This window comes from Pteropus alecto, unplaced genomic scaffold (genome assembly GCF_000325575.1).
Source record: "Pteropus alecto unplaced genomic scaffold, ASM32557v1 scaffold146, whole genome shotgun sequence".
Taxonomy (NCBI): Eukaryota; Metazoa; Chordata; class Mammalia; order Chiroptera; family Pteropodidae; genus Pteropus; species Pteropus alecto.
In genome coordinates, this window is record NW_006442107.1 from 2,962,450 (window position 1) to 2,972,222 (window position 9,773).

Consider the following 9,773-nt stretch of genomic DNA (forward strand, 5'->3'; position numbering starts at 1 on the left):
GAGATGATGCCAGATGAGGGAAGGATAATGGGGAGCTATTGAAGAGTTTTATTTAGGCAAGGGAGAGACATGGCCATTTCTGGATTTGGACGAGATCACTTGGGCAGCTCTGTGAGTTTAATGGGGCCAAGAAGAAAGTCCAGCAGAACATTGAGGAGTGTACAGGGGAACTGAATGAAGGCCTGAACTGGGACATGGTACAATGATGGAGCAGAGAGGAGGAGGAACTAGAGAGATTTCTGAGAGGAACCAGTGAAGGGAGGAGGGCCTCCCAGCCTTCTGAATCAGCTAATTGGCATAGGCGAGGCCACCAGCTGAGACAGAGAACAGAAGAATAGAAGCAGCTTGAAGAGGAAAGATGACAAGTACTATGTGAAGCTTGTGTAACTCAAGGGCCACCAGACTGGAGGATTCTAGCAGACGATCGAAGAAAAAATGCTCCTGAAGTTCAGTATAGGTCTGCATTGGATGAGCAGGTTTGGATGTCCCTGCACATAGGAAGTGGTTGAAACCCTGAGGGTTTACTCCTGGAAAACTGAGGCCACTCCTGGAAAGTGTGTTTAGTGAGAATAGTGTACCCAGGGTAGAGCCCTGGTCATTTGTGTGTTGTCTCTCAGCTCCAAGTCCACCCTTCCAGATGCTTCTCTTTGAGTGTTTGGCCAGGATTTGCAAACTGCCTTCCCATTTCCCTTACCAGCTGGATTCCCGGGCTTCTGCGCATTAGAGCCACTGAAGGGAGATGGGAAGACATGAAGAGGGCAGAATAGATTTTTTTTTTCCTGCTTCTAGTTGTTAAGATGATGCCACAGCACCAGTCTCAAGCTTCTTCATTCACTCCCAGCACCAACTGAGGTACCTCCCTCAGAGCCACCAGCATCAGCTAGCTGAGCACCAGGGAGGGTCCAAGTACCAGCTCTGCAGCTGTAGGGGGTGGGGTAGGATGCTCTTGAGAACTTCTAGTCACCCCCTGGATGTGAAGGCGGTCCTCACCAATTTGTTCCCCAGCCCTCAGGGCAGGAGTATCTTCCTGCAGTTACTGGTCTGGCTACCTAAATGTTCTCTTCGTATATTTTCAGCTTTCTGATGTTGGTATAACTGACACCCTCTTTTTGAAAGGTGGTTTCTTTTTCTGATTGGACCCTGCTGGATGCAGACCCCTAGGGCAGAGGGCGAGCCTGCAAAGGAGACAGGGAAGGAAGGGTACGAAGAGGACTGGGAGTGAAAATGAGGACAGTGTCTCATGAAACAGTGTAGCAGAAAGCAAAGGAGGAAATGACAGACTTTCAAAAAAGTGGAACAGATGATGTTATCCAGCAGTACTACTTCTGGATATACAATTTTTTGTATATCCAAAAAATTGAAAGCAGTCTCAAAGACATTTATACACCCATGTTTGAGCAGCATTATTTACAATAGCCAAAGGTGGAAGCAACCCAAATGGCCATCGGCAGATGGATGAATAAACAAAATGCGGTATATACATAAAATAGAATGTTATTAAGCCTTAAAAAGGAAGGAATTCTGACACATACTATGGCATGGATGAACCTCGTGAACATTAAGCTAAGTGAGATAAGCCAGTCACAAAAAGACAAATACTGTATAATTTCACTTACATAAGGTTTCTAGAGTACTCAAATTCATAGAGACAGAAAGTGAAATGGTTGTTGCCAGGGCCTGGGGCGAATGGACAAAGTTGTTTAATCGGTACCAAGTTTCAGTTTTGTAAGATGATTGCGCAACAATGTGAATGTACTTAACGCTGTTGAACTATACACTTAAAAATGGTTCAGACAGCCCTCTCTGCCGTCTTTCCGTGTGGCCATAATGAAGCGCATGAACGACCTGGCCAATGCAACCAAGAGCATCGACAATGCTGAAAAGAGAGGCAAATGCCAGGTTCTTATTAGGCCGTGCTCCAAAGTCATTATTGTCCAGTTTTTGACTGTGATGATGAAGCATGGTTGCACTGGTGAATTTGAAATCATCGATGATCACAGAGCTGGGAAAATTGTTGCGAACCTCACAGGCAGATTAAACAAGTGTGGAGTGATCAGCCCAAGATTCAGTGTACAATTCAAAGATGGAGAAAAATGGCAGAACAACCTGCTCCCGTCCCGGCATTTTGGTTTCATTGTACTGACAACTTTGGTGGGCATGATGGACCATGAAGAAGCAAGACGAAAACACACAAGAGAGAATCCTGGGATTCTTTTTCTAGGGATGTAATACATACGTTCAAAATGCCTCAATGGACAAAAAAAAAAATGGCTCAGAGAGTACATTTTATGTTATGTGTATTTTACCACAATTTAAAATAAAAAACAGAGCAGAGAGATCCAGGAAGGTAAAAACTACATGTGTCACTTAGGGGGGCATTTAAGATCTTAGGAATGCAGTTCATTGGCCAGTTGGAACTCAGACTGCAGTGGGTGAAGGAGCAAGTGTGAGGCGAGGAAGTAGAAGCTGACTCTCTTTGAGAAGTTTGGATAAGCAGGGGAGGAGAAGTTGGGTGAGGGCTAGGGGGACTGTGAGATCAAGGGCGGTAGAAGAGGAGGGATTGGAGCATGTTTAGAAGCTGAAAGGAGCTGGCAGAGGAAGAGAGATGACGTTAAGTGCTATGAAGGAGCAGAGACCTGAGGAAGCAGAGGAGGACAGGTCCTGACCTTGGGCAGAATGGACAGCTGGTTCACCATCGTGGGAGGAGAAACAGCAAGGAAGACGGTGGGTGTCGATACATTTATAGATAGAAGGGTGATGGAGAGAGCTTATGAGATGATGTCAAGGTGTTCTCCATGATATAGGAGGCAATAGAAAGGGACTCCGAGACAGAAAGAATTGAGGAGAGTGCTGAGGGCGTAGGCAAGGTTGGAGATCATGGATTTGTAAGTGTTCTCGGCAAGACTGAGAAATTTTCCTCTGACAACTAAGTGAGCGTGAAGGCAGATTATAACACTGAGCTAGGCTTGGGGTGTTGTTTGAGAGATGCTCCAGAGGGATGGAGTGCAAAGGAATCTAAGCTGCTGGTTTAAAAGCGGGATTTAGATAATCAGCCAAGGAGTCTAGGGTCATTTGTGGAGATGGAGAAACCTGGAAGAACTAAGAAAAAAAAAAAATGGAAGAAAATAAAAAAGAACAAGGTCTGATGCTTCTAAAAATAGTCAAAGGCATTTGTAAGGGGAATGTGAGAACTGGAAACCTGGGAGGCTGAGGGTCATACACAGAAAGCAGGGTATTGGGTGAAGCAGTTGCCTAAAATGGCAGTATGATCTAAGAGGAGAAACGCACTGGTGGTCACAGGTTCTGTGGAGGGGCTGTGCTTATGTGAGTCAGGATGGAAAGAAGACTGTGAGCCAGGTTAGTACAGAATGTCCCCACTCAGATGTCCCACCACAGTTCGTGTTCATGGGACCAAACTCACATTCAGTGTACACACCCTCTGTGGGCCACTCCTCCCAACTGGGCCATTTTTGTAAATGTCACTTCTCTAGATTCATAATGTCATGAAAAGGACATGGGACTGGGAGTTAGGACACTTGAATTCAAGTTCTGCTCTACCATTTCCTACCCATGGACCAGAGCGATTCCCTCAACATTTCTTATAAAATTTATCTCTGCAGGGCTGCTCTGAAGAGCATGTAAAATGGGTATGTCAAAGCACCCAAGTGTGTAACCAGGAATATAATAAATGCTCAATAGATATTAATGGAATCTGTGATTTTTATTTCCTTCATTCCCTCTAATGAATTTATCACCAAGTCCTGATTTCTGTTCTTTATGTTGCCAAATTGTTTATTGATCAGCACCTTTGTGGATGACTCATCAACAGCTCAGAGAACCTGGGATCTAGCAAAACCTTTCCCTCGACTTTGTAACATTCTAAATCTAATCTCTGCCCTCATTTGCTGGGGACCTTGACTGTGTTCCTTACTCCTCCCATTTCCTTTCCTCCCATGACTTACAGGGAATACAAAAGAGCTGGTTTTTATGTAAAGTGCCAGGTAGGCACTACACGATTATCTCAAATAGAGCTCACTTGGATTTACAATTAAAGCTCATCGATATATAGATTAACCTCTGGACTGAGAGTATAATTATATAATAAATGATTAACATAATTTCCTGGAAAAATATACCCAAGTTAAAAAAAAATTCATAGGTTAGGGTTGAAGCTCTTTACTTAAAGCCAAAAGTTGTTGGCTAAACTCACCACTAGTGTATTAATGGATTGCCTAGAAAATGATTAAGTTTTCTTAGACTTAATTTTGGCTTTGGTGGCAACCCTTGGATGAGGAGGGGAACTCCGGCTTCATTCCTGGAGATTGACACAAAGATGGGAAGAGATCCCAGCATCTGGGTTGGCCCAGGAAAGAAAGATCCCTTGGGGCTCATTAATAGAAAGGTCTGTGTGGCTCCCTCCTCTGGTTTATCAAAGATTGAGAAACCAGAAAGAAAAGCAGTCTTGGTGTGTGGAAAGGTACAAAGTTCCATTTTGTACAACTTGAGTTTGAGGTGCCGGCTCTGTGAAGACAGTCTAGTCATGGGGAGCCAGATCTGAACTGATGGGGCTCAATGGTCGAAACCAACCTAACATCCAATGAAAATAAGATCTAAGTTGGGAAGGGTGGTCTGATAGGCAGTATGTGGGTGATATGACCTTTCATCCAATTAGAGACAGAGGGTTCTGCTCCTGCTGACTCCGTTAATTTGTCAAGACAGCGTCTCGGTTAGGAAGGAACAGCCTGGCATTGTGAGCACTGGTGTAGGTTTTCTTGAAGAAGGAATAATTCGGCCGAACAAGATGTTCCAGTGATTTAGTTGTAGGAACAAATCTGTCCATTTGCAGTAGAGAAAAGTTTGTAAATTAGTCAGCTGATTGCTCTCAGAGAGATAGTGCTTACATTCTAGGAAAGGAATTAACTTGGCTTTTTAGAGTTTAAGCCTGCCTATGGTTGTTGCATATGCCTAGCACTGATTTTTTTTAAGGATAGTAGGTAAACCCATTCAGCAAGCAGACCTGAAAAGCAAGCGGTGACATAAGAAGGAAGCTCAGGCTGCGAAGTAAAGTCACTCAAAAGATAACACGACCAGGCCCATCCTCTTCCTCCTCTATCTGTTCCTTATTTGTTCAGACAGAATCCTTTCGCTTTTAACCCAGCTCACTTCCTTCTGCTCCCTCACTTTCTCTTGAATACTTTCCCTGTAGGAGGTCTCTCCTTTATGTAACGGAGTTTCTTCTTCTTCCCTTGCTTCATTTTCCCGTCTGTTTACTGAGCATCCATTTCCTATAGGACATTCTGCTAAATATGTCTGGCATCGAAGACTTTACAACTGAGTAAAGAAAATAAGATTTTTACATATTTTACCATAACACAAAGGTGGGAGGAACTTGTTAAGTGCCATAGGACAGAGTCAGACAATACTGAGGACGTTTCAAAAGAGGGCAGATTGCTTCTGGCTAGAGAGGTGGGGGAAGACTTCCCTGAGCCTTGAATAATAGAGAATATTTAAAGATGCAATATGGGTCATTTTATCTGTATTACATCAAATGCATGCACTTAACTACCTTCGTATTCTCATCTCAGAATGCGTAAAGCACTGACAGAAGGGAAGCTGGTGGTAAATAAGCATTTTTAAGCATAATCAGCTGCTATTGTTTCACACGTTCAGAATCGGAGAACTGCCCAGTGTCAGCTGGCAGTTTGGATGATTGTCTGGTGGCAAAGCAGTGAAAAGAATGCAAATCTCTTCTCATGGATGGATGGACCCAATTAGCCTTATGTCTATTTAATACACCTTCTAATGCTAAAAAATTAGATTTTGTAATATTTATAGTTAATAAAAATGGTGGATTCACTCATATCTACTCATATCCCTATGCTGCAGATGGGGAAGCTGAAGTAGCAAGTCAGAATGACGACAGATATCAGTCTGTGACAAAGTTTTCACTAGCCTGTGATAGATGAGAAAAAGAAAGAGCCTGCAATATTGAAAGAGAGAGAGAGAGAAAGAAAATCTAAATGTATTAAACACAAAGATCTTTTATCCAGAAATTAAATTTCTGGTCTTAAAATGATTGTTAAAATTACACGATGGTAATATTTGGTAGGATGGTGGTATTAACAATAAAAACTCTTTCCTTGTCAAAATAAAAGGCTTCTAACCCTATGAGAAGCCCATAGAAAAACACTAGAGATGAGGGACTTTCACTGGTCTATGAAATCTTAAAAGTAAATGTTCAAACTAATAGATTTGTTGATTTAGGAGCAGAGGGTGTTTGTTTGTTTGTTTGTTTATTTGTTTGCATACAGAATAAAATAATATCAGAACTGAAGGTAAAACAGAGACCATCTGGTTTTGCAACTTCCTCATTCTACAGATGAAGAATTTCAGACACAGAAATGTCAAAAGGCTTATTCAAAGTCAATTGTCCTTTTGTTTTTATATTTTCAAGTGATCTTATTTATAGTGTTTCCGATTTGTGTGTAAGCATACATGATCCAAAAAAAAAAAAAATCAATGAGCTCTTATGAGTTAGAGTATTTATCATAACCTCAAATTGAGTATAGCAAACTTTAAGCAATGTTTTATATCAGTGCCTTTGAGTCTGTGCTACTATTTATAAGTACTCATAAAATAAGTGTGCTTTATTGCTCTACACTCAAGAAGGATTTCAAGAATTTACAAGATCGGGTAAAGCATTAACCCATCAAAATGCCCTTCTTGTGCTTTCTTACCTGTACAAAGGCAAAACATCCCTATCGCTCATTATAATCAAATAGTGATATGACCTGTTCCATGGGCTTCATGGTATGTTGGTCCATTTGGTTGGAATTTACTTTCTGCCCGCTCTGTGCTACACACTGTGCCGGCTTATAGTGGGCAATCAGCAAGACCAAGCTTGCCATACAAGAAGTGGAAGTCTAATGGAGGAATCTCAATTTTGAAGGACCTTGAAAACTTGGTAGTTGGATTATAGACTGATGTGGGAGGTTCCCGTGGGGCTTCCATTTCATGTGTTTGCAGTGAGGAATGACTCAATGGAGATGGCATTTCAGGGATACCTGACAAAGACGTGCCGAACAGATTAAGTGGAGAGAAGCTTAGAGTTGTAATAATCAGCATGTGATTACTGAGGACCTGCCCTGGCTGAGAATAGAACTTGGGAGGACCCAAGACTTTTCAAGGAAATAATGCCTAGAAATGGATGACTACTGGGATAAAGGAGACAAAAACGAAGGGTGAGTCAAAGATGCTCCCCTCCAACTTTCAGAATTTTAAGTGATTGAAAAATTGGTGATGGCATTAGACAAAGCTATGGGAGCTGGGAAGGAAGCCTCTACCCTAAGTTGAAGGGAAGAAACTTTTTGGGTCCTAGTACTTCTTGCTTCTTCTCCTTATTGATATGAATCTCTCTATACTTTCAGGATTCTATATTTTCATGAGTTCATCTGAAAGCCAATTCTGTTAATGGTAGTAGCTGCTTATTTACTATGAATATGTAATTACATCATAGAGAAGCAAAAAACAATATATAAATTCTGGATTATCTTCTTCGAGTATCTCTGTCAGGAATAGACAAGGTCTGTGCTTGTTCTGGCTGTTGGGAGAGGTGTACAACCTGGGTGGTGGTGTGTACCTTTGTAGCATCCCTATCTCTTTTAGAATGAGAGTGGTTCACATCTCTGGTTCTATTCTTATACCTGAAGAGCTGGAAATTTGAGTGTGAACTGGCTTATCAAGTCAGAAAAGAAATTGATTCAGAACTATAACAACAATTTTGACTGCACCCTGACTTTTGACTCAAGAAATATTGGGCCCATTCCCAGATTTCAGGCCTAGAATATTCTTGCAATGCCAATAAAGTGAAGTGTGGCTATAAGCCTACCTCAAGGTCAAAGCCTATTTGATCTTGGTTTTTAGGCTAAACATTTGAATACACCCTTCAAACCACAGGTGGTTCTGAGTTTACTAGGGAATTCTGTAATTCTTCGATGTGTCTTAAATGTTCTGATACAGTTAGAGGACAAAAATACATAGCTGCGTTTATAACATTGCAGAATATATTGTTCCTAATATATTGAAGCCCTTAAATTTAGTAAACTAGGTTCTACAAAACATATATTAGTCCAGTTGAAAGGTGCCTGTTTTCATTTTTACCAGCGTCTAGCCCGTCATAATGAACTGTGAACAATGTTTAAGATCTCTTGTAACTTTTGTCATTCACAATGCTTTCTTTTTTCAGAATTCCTACCACCCCAGAATAATTTTACTTATTTGTTTTGTTTATTTATTTTATAAAACAGTAGTATCCTGGGTGGGCATCTTCAAACTGCAGTGATAATGCTTGAAATTGATGGGGCTAGGAGTTTACAGGTAGCTGCTGAACGCTGTGCTTAAAGTCACTTCAGTAAGTAAAACTAAAAGTCAAAAGTAATCCGCACCTTAGGGACAACACATAATTAAAAAGGAAATTCTCTCTCCTTGTGTTTCGTTTTTTCAACCCAAGAACCATATAACCCAAGACATAATTTATCTTGACATTTCACACTGTCCTTTCTAAAAAATGCAAATAAAACTAATTGGTTTATCTTTTCCAAGTGGGGATATTGTGGAAGCAGTTCTGAATAATTCACATCATGGATCTTTGTTGACATTCATATTACTAGCTAAACCTTGGGTATGTGGGTAAAAAGCTAATGTTTTATTTTTTTTATTTGCATGGCTCTTCACTTCCAGAGAAGGGCACTTTGTACCTGCTACCAAGGGGTTATACACAGTATGCTTAACTATTCAACTGTAAGATGCTGATGAACCAGAGTAGAAGAAGCAAATATCTAGCAGCATAATCATACAGTTAAGCTAGCCATAGGATTTTTTGATTGATGGAAAGATTTTGGGGGATATTAATTTTTATTCTGACACTTAAAATAATTAGTATAACTGAGCAAGTGACTATCTCCCAGTATCTGAAATTCCTCCTCCCCGGAGGAAGCTCTGTGGTTTTCTCAGCTGGTTTCTAGCTCAGGAGTGATCTCTGGACCTCAGTTTCCCCAATTATGAATAGAGCTTTAAATCTTCCCTCTGCTGTTGGAATGGGGAGTGTGGAATAGGGAGTGACTGTGAATGGGTACGGGATTTCTTTTGGGAGTGATAAAAACATTCTAAATGTGATTTTGATGATGGTTGTACAACTCTATGAATATATTAAAAACACTGAATTGTACACTTTAAATGAGTGAACTGTATGTACGTGTAATGGGCCGAATTCAGATATTGAGGTTCTAAGACCTCGGTATCCTAGAATTTGACTATATTTGGAGGTAGGGTCTTTAAAGAGGAAATTAAGTTTAAATGAGGTTAGTAGAGTGAGTCCTAATCCTTATAAGAAGAGGAGATTAGGACACACACAGAGGGAAGACCATGAGAAGATACAGGCAGAAGACAGCCCTACAAAAGCCAAGGAGAGAGGCCTCAGAAAAAAACCAGCCCTGCCAGGAGCTCAGTCTTGGATTTCTTCCCTCCAGAATTGCGAGGAAATAAATTTCTGTTGTTTAAGGCCCCCAGTCTGGTTCTTTGTTATAGTAGCCTGCCATGGTTATTTTTATGTGTCAACTGGGTTGGATCACAGTGCCCAGATACTTGGTTAAACATTATTTTGGAATTTCTATGAAGCTGTTTTTTAGATGAGACTAAACATTTAAATCTTTGGACTTTGAGTAAAGTCCTTTACCTTCCCTAATGTGGGTGGGGCTCATCCAATTACCATAAGG

The 9,773-nt window shown here is 41.0% G+C and overlaps 1 pseudogene; it reads left to right on the plus strand.

Annotated features, from left to right (window-relative positions):
* Positions 1 to 1,827: 1,827 nt before the first annotated feature.
* On the plus strand, positions 1,828 to 2,221 carry LOC102887525 (annotated as a pseudogene).
* The last annotated feature ends 7,552 nt before the right edge of the window (positions 2,222 to 9,773 follow it).